The sequence below is a fragment of the Amblyraja radiata genome, chromosome 13 (genome assembly GCF_010909765.2).
Source record: "Amblyraja radiata isolate CabotCenter1 chromosome 13, sAmbRad1.1.pri, whole genome shotgun sequence".
NCBI lineage: Eukaryota > Metazoa > Chordata > Chondrichthyes > Rajiformes > Rajidae > Amblyraja > Amblyraja radiata.
This window is the reverse complement of record NC_045968.1, coordinates 19,679,731-19,691,072: the sequence shown is the minus strand read 5'-3', so window position 1 is coordinate 19,691,072 and position 11,342 is coordinate 19,679,731. Positions and strand designations below refer to the sequence as shown.

The window sequence follows — 11,342 nt, the reverse complement described above, 5'->3', positions numbered from 1 at the left end:
CAATCTGTACCGATGGAGATGACAACTTCTCACATTTGCACAAGGTTGCATGTTTAGCCCCCTGCTCCACTCTGTGTGGTTAAGCAGAACTCCAATACCAATTCATCAACTACACCACTGCAATTAGCTGAACTAAGGGTGCCGTGAGTCCGTTTACAGATGAGAGATGGACCACTTGCTTGAGAGGTGCCGAAACAACAACATCAACAAGACCAAGGAGCTAATCGTTGACTTCAGGAAGAAGAAGTTAGAAGACCAAGCACTGGTTTTCATTGTTAGGTTGGCAGTGAGCAGCTTCAAATTCCTTGGTGCTAACATGTTAGATAAACATCCTGGGCCCACCATGTAGATGTAATCAAGTAGAAAGTGGACAGAGTCTCTACATTCTTAGAAGTTTAAAGAGACTTGGCGTGCCATTGAATACTTGAACGGACATCTATAGATGCACTTAAAAGTATGCTGATTGGTTGCACTGGCACCTTGTACTGCAATGCAATTGCAAGAGGCTGCAGAGAGTGGTGGACTCAGCCTGGTTCATCTTGGTCACAACCCCCCCCCATCATCAAAACCTTGCCACAAGAGGCGCCACCGCAACAAGATGGCATTTATTATCAATATCGTGCCCCCTTCTCGCTGCTACCATTGGGCATGAACAGCTTCAGGAATAGCTACGTTCCTGTAACCATCAGGTTCTTGAACCAATCAGCATAATCTTAATCCTACCTCAGCAACAGAAAACTATGGTCCACTTCTTGCACTACCATGGACTTGTTTTCCAATTGTGTTTTTGCTCTCTTATTGTCTCTCTTTTCTCAGTCTTTTGCTTTTCACTGTCTTATAGTGGTCATGTGTGATTTATAATGTTATCTGAATCTATGTGCCTGTGATGTTGCTGTAAGTAAGATTTCCAATGTACTAAGATGTATCCTAACTAAATTTTTTTTTTAATTTTGTTGTAAGTGCTCAAATAATGGACACTGGTAAAATGATTATAAAACAGGTAATTTTTTTAATCAGACTATCAGTATTTAAACATCCAGCTGATTGACTGTTACTGGAGTCTGGGAGGAGAGCAAAGAATACCTCTGGTTGTGTTTTTATTTTTTCCATTGCAGAAGTAAGCAATTTACATGGTAAGCAATAACGACAAGTAGATAGGATATGTAGCAGCAGAATCAATGCCCTGATATTCAGCTGATTCCCAAAATAAACCAAAACGCCTTGGTCAGAGCTACTCTATCTAATTTCCTCTTTCCGATAGAATATTTTTGGAAAGGTTTGTAAAATGCATCAACTCTTCTTGCCAAGTATTTTCATCCTTTCTGACATAAAATGGAAGATTAGTCTTAAAGACAGGACATATCTTTCCTCTGGTGATATTAACTCTTTATCTCAGTGGCAAATAAAATATTTATTTTAATATTTTGTCTTATTGTGGGACATTATACATCTTTGTTTTATCTATGAATTCTGCATATGAATCAAATTGACAGCATGCTGTGTAAGGTGTTATACTCTGCATAAGTCACAAGCTCATGACTGAATAAGAATATCCCAACATTTAAGACACAGTTAGATAGGTACATGGATAGGGCAGGTTTGGATATGAACTAATGCTGGCAGGTGGGACTAGTGTAGCGGGGATATGTTGGCCAGTGTGAGCAAGTCTGGCCGAAGGGCCTGGTTCCACACTGTATCACTCTATGACTCTATGTATCTTGTTTTCTGATCATTTTATTAGTGTTTATTATTTGAGCACTTACAACTTTATGAAAAAATACATGTTATTCATTTTAGTTAGGATACATCTTTGACCTACCTTACTTCAAACTCTGATTTAGATCATTGGTGTACAATAGAGTCATACAGCACGACAAAACAGGGCCTATGGGCAACCGGGTCAAACCCGACCGTCAAGCAACCATTTGCACTTATTCTACACCAATCCAACTTTATTCTTCCCGCACTCACATCAACTCATTCCAAGATTCTATCACTTGCTGTACACATTAGGGCCTGATTAACCACATATCTTTGGGATGAGGAGAAAACTGGAACACCTTTAGAATAAACCTACATGTTTACGAGGAGAGCATGCAAACTCCTCGAAAGACAGCACCAGAGATCAGGATTAAACTTGAATCACCGGAGCTGTGAGACAACAGCACCACTGATGCACCATGGTGTCATCTCAGTGGTGTAAAAAAACCCCACATAGAAGCAACTAAGGATGGGGTTTTTTTAAATAATTCAGTGGAAAAGCATGACTTTGAAAGGGAATACAAGGTTCCAAGATTCTATCCCTGTTCTTGGCTACTTTATCATTTTGCTTGGGATACGACAATAGATGTTTCAAAGGGTCCTGACCTGAAACATCGCCTATCCATGTCCTCCAGATACGCTGCCAGGCTCACTGAGTTACTCCAGCACTGTGCTCTATGCAAGATTCCAACATTTACAGTTTCTTGTGTCTATATCTTTATATATGGATGAGTAAAATAAAAATCACCTAAAATGTTTCTACAACATTACCAACAACTGACCGCCCCACAAAATACCTACCTTCTCATTGACCTCTTCTATACATACTTTCATTAGCAGGAAAATATATGTGTGATGACAAACAGTTCTAATGAGATACCTCCTGTAGTTGAGTAATCTGTCAGCATGCATACCTGAAGAATAGGTACGTTACTGGTTATTAATGGCTGAATAACTCTGCAAAGTCAGTAGAGGGAAGAAGGCTGGAAGATAAAGTAACAATAATGCAAATTATTTTTACTCAAACAAAAATGTTATGGTACTACATTTATAGCTGGCCATTTTGCCTCAAAGAGTTAAATTAAATATTTTTCGCCATATTTACAGCTTTGGTTCGATCTGTTGAAAGCCACTTTTAGAATAGCATTAACTGTTTTTTAAAATCCGATGCATACAGGTCTGTATCCAGCCAAATACTGGCCTGCTCTCAGCGTCGCTCCAAAGTTTCCCTACTCTGGTTGGCTGTCATTAACTCCCCCAGTGCTCCCCCTAACTCCACCACGACCACAATCCAGAGTTCCTCTGGAGAGCTCCACTCTACGGCATCTGCCTGCCTGTCTATGACTCTCACTGTTAGAATGGAATGACTTAAGAGTTTCAGCAGTGTTATGTGTCAGCCCACAGAGGTTGTTAGTGGAAAGCTGCTCCTCCCTTTTATACAGACACCTCCACCAGAAAAGAAAGTCCCGAGGCAACAGCGGGGACAATCTGAAGTCTTTTCTCTTTTTTTAAACTATAGTCCCTTCATCAACTGAGAAAGAAGGAAGGATATCACTGAAATTTAAAGGGTACGTGCACTGTGCTTATTTATGATCTGTGAGTTTTCTCTTTTTATATTTACTTCAGACGAACGCTGGTCACTGCTTTATTAAAATGAACGAGAGTAGCCTTGTCGCTTAGCCTGTGTTTTTTGTGCCCTGAAGAAACCCTTTGTGAAAATCAAAAGAGGTTTCAGACTGGCATGATATTATACTTATGTCGCTCTAGGCTTGTTTAGTTTAAGTTAAAGGTGAAAATGAAATTGGAAAATGTACCATTCCAAATGCAGAGTTAAAGGGGAGAGGTAACTTGCTTTCTGATCTCCAAAGATATAATTGAAGAAACTTAATTATACTTTCTGCGCATACTTGTGCCAATAATTGTATTATGTTGAATCTTTTTTTATTTTGCATCGAGGTGTTATTATCACATTGATGTAGAAACAAGTTTCATGCTGGGTTGTGTGAATGGTTTAGCTCTGAATTTGAAGGCAGGTCTCCACGAAAGCATGGGTAAATATACGAGTTATTGGTTGATTCCGGGGATTTCGCATTGCTATCACCAAATGCACAGATCAGTTCGCCAATGCGCGCAGCACTGTTGCGTCTGATTTTGTTGTGTCACTGTGAGAGTTATCTCCATTTACACTACATAGTTCCAGCGATTCAGTGGCGAGTTGATCACCTTGGGTTCAGTTGCATGTAACAGCGTTGTGAAGGGAGGGGAGCCCACGTGACCCAAGTTCCTGCTCCTCCAAACTCCACAGCATTGTGTATCCACACAGTAATGTGCACCTTTCAGTTCACATATTTATAAATATATTTTTAGAATAATTGAACATCTAGTTTCAAGACTGTAACTTAATCGAGGAGGTTCAGCTAACATCGTAAAAAGCAACAGTGTGACACAAGCAGTTTATGAAGGTTATCTGAAACCCTCACTTAAGGAGAAGTATTGCATTTACCTAACTCCCTGGTATTTGATACTTAAAGGGGTACTAACTTCATTTGAAAGTATATGACGGACATTTTCCTATTTGGCAATAAAATTTTGCACAAGTCACATCCATGATGACAGTGAATGGCGGAGCTGGCTCGATGGGCCGAATGGCCTACTCCAGCACCTATTGTCTATTGTCTATTGACAATCGTGAGTAAGACTAACTAATTGTATGTTAAAAACACACATATATATTTGGTTCTTTCCTCACCTAAGTAAAACAAAACACTTTTTTTATAGACACAAACTCAGCGGGCCAGGCAGCAACTGGAGAAAAAGGATGGATCTCCAGGCACTTTGTGTCTATCTTTAGTACAAACCAGTATCTGCATTTCTTTTTAAAATATTTTATTATGGCAGTTTTCATTTAACAATTATGCAGCTTTCAATCCTTGATGACATTTCCATTTTCTTCACCATTTCTTATTAAGGCTTATTGAGAAAGTGTTTTTTTCAAAAACAATGTGGGATGAATTGCTGCATAAATATGCTACTATGAGGCATCATCTGCAGGTTACAACCACCTCAGTGTCTGTTCCTTATCTGTGTCATGTTCCGTGCTGCGGCATTGCACGTGTGCTAAGACCTGAACTGTTAATTCCACAATCCAAACCTGATCAGGATGCTTCAGTTGTCTTCAGTTGGTCTTGGACTTGGGTTGCAATCTGTTTTGCCATATGTGTTGTAGCTGTTGGCGGCACATCCTTGAGAATGTGTGGAGATGCTGATGGGTGTAATGGTGTGTGAAGGACAGGAGAGGAGGGAGTTAGACACAGCATTTGGGAGGAACTGCTAGCTGAGCTCCAAAGGTCGTGGTAATTAGATTCTGTTGAATATCTCGGAGAAAATGTCTGAGAGGAATTAATTACATATTATAGTTTTGAGCCTCTTATGATTAATAACTCCAGGGTGATTCTGCTCACGTTATTCCCGCTGGCTTGCTGCAGAGTTGGTACAAAGCGCAGAGCGTCCTTTTCACATTTTGTGCGTACCTGTGACTAATGCCTGCCTACTCTTGTTTAATTCAAATACTTGGTAAGAATAATTTGCGTGAAAAGGACTTAAAGACATCATAAAACTGAATACCTTTTAGGCAAGTTAATCAAGACTTAACAGGACCATACTTGCACCTGGGAAGTTCTAACTTTTGTGCTGTGTTATAATGTATGTTACAAAAATACTAGGTGACGTCTTGTAATCGGACACTGTCAAACAATCAGTTTTGAATGAAACCTTATGTACAAGATAGCTTTTCCCTCAGGATTACTGATTAGGGTTGCACAAAGGGTTAGCACAAGAATGTAAACAATGATTTGTACAAGGACGTTGAGGAAAGAAGTTCAAAAGACATTAAGCACGAAAGAGAATTACCAAGAGCTTAGAGAGCAGAAACTGGCCATTCAGCCCGACAGGTTTATTCTGGTGCTCATGCTCCACTCTTACTGAAGTTCACCATTCTTTATGAGCGAATACTTCCTTACAAGGCAGGTGAAGTTGCATTTACAAGACAATAGACATTTCTGGATAAGAATGTCCAAAAGTCAGGAAATGTCATTTGGCAATGTGTTGGACGACTCCGTGGCTGTATTGAAGTCACCAAATTATGAAGCAGCAAAAGTTAAAATTTTGAGCACGTGATGATATTACATTACCTGAAGATTACCACATTTCGTCATAGCTGGGAAGGATAATAGGCCCAATGTCAAAGGAGTGACTTTGCAGCATAAGGCACGAGTTCAGTTCGGTTCTGTTCTGGGCCTCCTCTGAATCCTATGCACACATGGAGCCGGTGATGAGATTACATTCTCCTCTAACCTACAGAGCCTATGTGCATGGATCCAGCACCCTCATAACAGTGGGCTATCGTCATTTCACAATCATGGTGGGAGCTCCCTCTCTTTTGTTTTGTGAATGATTGGAAAATAAAATAGCTCCAGCCCAATAGTTGCACAACCTCCAGAAGTTCCATTAAGTGGGAAATTGTTAGGCTGCACAGTAGACAAGATAGTGTTATTCATTCATGATTAGAATGGATTGGATGCTACTGACAAGGTGGAGACTTTTGCTGTCCATCTATGAATCACCATGAATTACTCAGGTAGCTTCGGGTGAGCCATGGTGATGAGCTGTGATGGGAGAGCAGATTTCCTTCCCAACGAATGCTAAAGAACCACATGACATTTTAGAAAACTCCAGTTGTTTTGTGGGGCATTCAATACTGATTCCAAATTTTTATTCCAGAATAATTTAATTTAAAGAGGGCTTAACAATGGTAAAGCCATTGAGTCCCAAGAACGGGTGATTAGATGTTTGGAGATAGTCATTGCCTGGCCCACTTGCAGCACAAGTATTAAATGTCAGTAATCAGCCCATACCAGAGAGTCTCGGTTGCTGCAAGCAAGCATGGACTGTGTCATTTGCTGAGGAATTGAAAATGGAATTGAACATTATCTTATCATCAGTGAACATTGATTTGGCCAGAAGTGCCAGAAATTCTGGTAGAATCAATGCTTACTGATTTGGCCAGTCGTTCAGGTACTTCTGCCCATTTCTCAAATTATGTTGGAAGGAAGGTCATTGATGACACAAATGAAGATGGTCGGGCTTGCTTTGAGCACCTCTGCTATCGTGAGGCTGAGATGATAGATCTCCAAAAGCAGCCTGCGTTCCAAAGCCCATGACTCTCAGGATTTTGGTCCATGTTTGCAAGTTCACCAAGCCCTGATGAAATCGAAACCTAATCTGGTCACCAATGAACAGGTTATTGATGATCAACTCCCGCGTGTGAGAATTATTGATGATAATTTCCATCACTTTGCTAATGATTGAGAGTTGTCCGATCGGGCGAGGTAATACCTAGCTTGGATTTATTTTTTTCCTTTTTGTGTACAGGACATACTTGAGACATGTAACATGTTGTCAAACCGATGACAGTGTTGTAATTCCTGCATGGCTAGTTTTGGAGAGCAGGACTGAGCAGGATGACAGTATTACAGCCAGTGTTGTAATGCTCCACACTATTTACTGCACTGAAGGCTCTCAGCCATTGTTTCAACCAGATGGAATGAATTAGATTGACCGAGGACTGCCGTATGAAATGTGTATACAACACATAATCCTCCAAAATTTACGCCACTTCCAACGGAATCCCATCACTAGCCCCATTTTCCCATCTCCACCCCTTTCTGCCTTCCGCAGAGACCTTTCCCTCTGCAACTCCCATGTTAACTCATCCCTTCCCACCCAAACCATCCCCTCCCCGGTTACCTTCCCCTGCAACCGCAGAAGATGCAACATCTGTCGCTGTACCTCCTCCCTTGACTCTGTCCAGGGACCCCAACAGTCCTTTCAGGTTAGGCAGAGGTTCACCTGCACCTCCTCCAATCTCATCTACTGTATCTGTTGTTCAAGATGTGGACTCTTATAATCGGCGAAACCAAACGCAGACTGGGCGATCGTTTCGCAGAACCAACCTGATCTCCTGGTTGCTGGACACTTTAATTCTCCTTCCCATTCCTCCACAGACCTTTATGTCCTCGCTCTCCTACATTGTCAGAGTGAGGCTAAACGCAAATTGGAGGAACAGCATCTCATATTTCGCTTGGGCAACTTACAGCCCAGTGGTATGAATGTTGATTTCTCTCACTTCAGGTAGCCCCGGTATTCCCTCTCTCTCAATCCCTCCACAATCCGGAAGTGGCGGCGCTGGTGAACGGCTGCGGCTCGCCTGCAGTCCGTTTGTCTTTACTTTTTTGTGTTGTTTTTTTTCGTTTTGTCTAGTTAAGTTTTTGGTTTTTAGGTTGTGTTTATGTGGGGGGGGGGGGGAAGGGGGGTTGAAACGGGGCTTGCTATCTCTCCCTTCGGTGGAATGCAACTTTTTTGTCGTATCCCCCTTCTCTGCCTCCGCCTGAGGCCTAATGGCGGAGCTGGCGACCTCGAGACTCCGGAGGCAGCCAGTCAGGACTTGCCCTGGGCTCGCTCCCGTGAGGGCGGCCCAGCTCGGGGCTGGAACGGCGCTCCCGTGAGGGGATGTGACGCTCCCGTGAGGGCGGCCTGGCGAGGGGCTGAGACTCTCCCGTGAGGTGCTGTGGCGCTCCCGTCGGAGCGGCCCATCCCGAGGGTGGAATGGCGCTCCCGTCGGAGCGGCCCAGCTCGAGGGAGGAACGGCACTCCCGTCGGAGCGGCCCAGCCCGAGGTGGAATGGCGCCCCCGTCGGAGCGGCCCAGCCCGAGGTGGAATGGCACTCCCGTCGGAGCGGCCCATCCCGAGGGTGGTATGGCGCTCCCGTCGGAGCGGCCCGGCTCGAGGGAGGAACGGCACTCCCGTCGGAGCGGCCCAGCTCGAGGGAGGAGTGGCACTCACGTGAGGGCGATCCGGCTCGGGGCTGGAACGGTGCTCCGGTGGCTGGGACGGCGTTCTGGCGGCGGTGACCTGAGTCCTGGGTTCAGCCGCGGGCCAGCGGCTGCGTCCGCTGGACTGGAGGGCGGCAGCTTCGACCACCCCGGGCCGCGGTGTTTGAGCCGGCCCGTTTGCGGGGTTCTGTGAGCCGCGGGACTGTTTGTGCCATCGCCCGGTGGGGAATCGCCTCAGCGCAGAGGGAGAAGAGGAGGGAAGAGACTGCAGCCCTAAGATTTTTGCCTCCACCACAGTGAGGAGGTGCTTGGAGGATACACTGTGGTGGATGTTAATTTGTGTTTAGTGTTGTTTATTATTGTATGATTGTATGTATGACTGCAGGCACGAAATTTCGTTCAGACCGTAACGTCTGAATGACAATAAAGGAATGACAATAAAAGAATTCAATTCAATTCAATTCAATCCAAGTCGCATTAGCTTCTAATTTTCACCCTACAAACAGCTTACAATGGCCTGTTTCCTGTATCATCGTTCCTTTATTGCATATCTTTCATTCATTGTTCTTTATCTCTCCACATCACCGTCTATATCTCTCTGAAGAAGGGATTTGACCCAAAACGTCACCCATTCCTTCTCTCCAGAGATGCTGATTTACTCTAGTTTTTTGTGTCTATCTGCCGTATGAAATGGTGGGAATCTCTGGCGGAAGCTATGATGGATCATCTGCTCAACACATCTGACTGAACACAGTTCTAAGTATTTCAGCCTTGCCTTAGCACTTACACACCAGATTCATCTGCGGCACCCAATTTTATTGAGGATTGGGATGAGTTTAGAACCTTCTCCTCCCATTCACCATGTAATTGTTCATGACCATCCTGAACTGGGTATTGTCAGACGTCTGAGCCATGATCCAATCCATTGGTTCTAAAATCATTTATCTCTGTCCATTGCATGTGTTTTTTTTGCTGTTTACTATGCATTTAGTCCTGTATTGCAGACTCACCAGGTTAGCAGTTCTCGGTTAGATCCATCCGGTGCACTCCTGTATGCCTTTACATCCTGCCCATTGAACCATGGTTAAATCCACGGCTTGATAGAAATGCTAGAGTGAGAGAGATGTCAGATCATTGAGTTACAGGTTGTGGTGATGTGCATTTTTGCTACTGATGAAGATTCGTAGCACCTCATGGAAGTCCAGTTCTGACCTGCAGGATCTTTTCAGATTCTATCCCATTTTGTATAATTCAAGTGCCACCCAAGCAATGGATTTTGATCTTTGTGTGAAGATGAGTATTTTTCCCCACAAAGTCGGTGTTGTGATCACTTCTACCAACGTTGTCATAGACCGATGCAACCACCCCAGGTGGATTTGTACCCTCGCGCCCTGAGCAAACACACTCTGGCAGTTCTGCCCATCAGGATTCTGCCAGCCCAGGTAATCTTGGTGATGAAGATTGAAGACCCCCATCTAGAAAACATTGAAAGATCTCTTGTTATTTTCAGGGCTTCAAGCAGAGTGTTCTTGAACACAGAGGAACACCGATTCATCAGCTGAGGGAGGGGTTTCTCTTCTCCTGATACCAGGAAACATCATGAGAAGCCGAGTCAATGTTGAGGATTCCCAGAGTTACTGACTTCTCCCCAGAAACCATTGGTGGGTTTGATCAGCTGGTGGAAATTAGATATACCGTAGAATCCTAAATATCTATAAGGTATTATGACACATTATCTATAACGCATTATGACACATTATCTATAAGGCATTATGTGATGAGTACAGCTATATTAGACTACTGCTGAATAGCCTGTGGGTCAGCACTACCAATTTAGTCAGCAGTCACCAGATGTTTAGAAGCAGGGCATTGCAAGGACAGCTAGGCTGGGAGCAAATGCAATGCTTGATTGATATTCGATAGTCGTCCAGTTTTATTCTTCCTCTGCTTTGACATAACAGTTTTAATGCATCTGTGTAGGTTGATAGCTCATTTCGGAGAGCATTTAAGAGCACACCACATTGGTGAGTTGGAAGTCACATATCGACCAGAGTACGTAATGTTAGCAGATTTCTGAAAAGTATAAATGACCCAGATGAGTTTTTATGACCGTCTGATGAATTTGTGGACCACATTACTAATGGCAAATTTTTTTTTTAAATTTATTCCAGATTTTTGAATAAATGTAAATTCCACAATTTTCATGGTGGGAGTTGAACCTCGGTTTCTGACCATTCCCTCCGTAACTCCCTGGTTACCTCATCCCTTCCCACCCAAACCATCCCACTCCCCAGGTACCTTCCCCTGCAACCACAGAAGATGCAACACCTGTCGCTATACCTCCTCCCTCGACTCTGTCTAGGGACCTCAACAGTCCTTTCAGGTTAGGCAGAGGTTCACTTGCAGCTCCTTCAACCTCATCTACTGTATCCGTTGTTCAAGATGTGGACTCGTATACATCGGCGAGACCAAACGCAGACTGGGCGATCGTTTCGCGGAACACCTTCGCTCAGCCCACCTGAACCAACCTGATATCCCGGTTGCTGGACACTTTAATTCTCCTTCCCATTCCTACACAGACCTTTCTGTCCTCGGTCTCCTCCATTGTCAGAGTGAGGCTGAATGCAAATTGGAGGAACAGCATCTCATATATTGCTTGGGCAGCTTACAGCCCAGTGGTATGAATATTGA

At 43.7% G+C, this 11,342-nt stretch overlaps 1 protein-coding gene across 2 annotated transcripts in view; it reads left to right on the top strand.

Annotated features, from left to right (window-relative positions):
* Positions 1 to 3,009: 3,009 nt before the first annotated feature.
* Positions 3,010 to 11,342, top strand: part of ppp2r3a (protein phosphatase 2 regulatory subunit B''alpha) — a 292,844-nt gene continuing 284,511 nt past the window's right edge. For both annotated transcript variants that reach the window (XM_033031387.1, XM_033031386.1), the window contains exon 1: positions 3,010 to 3,329. The gene's annotated coding sequence lies outside the window, so the exon portion shown is untranslated. The remainder of the gene's footprint in view (positions 3,330 to 11,342) is intronic.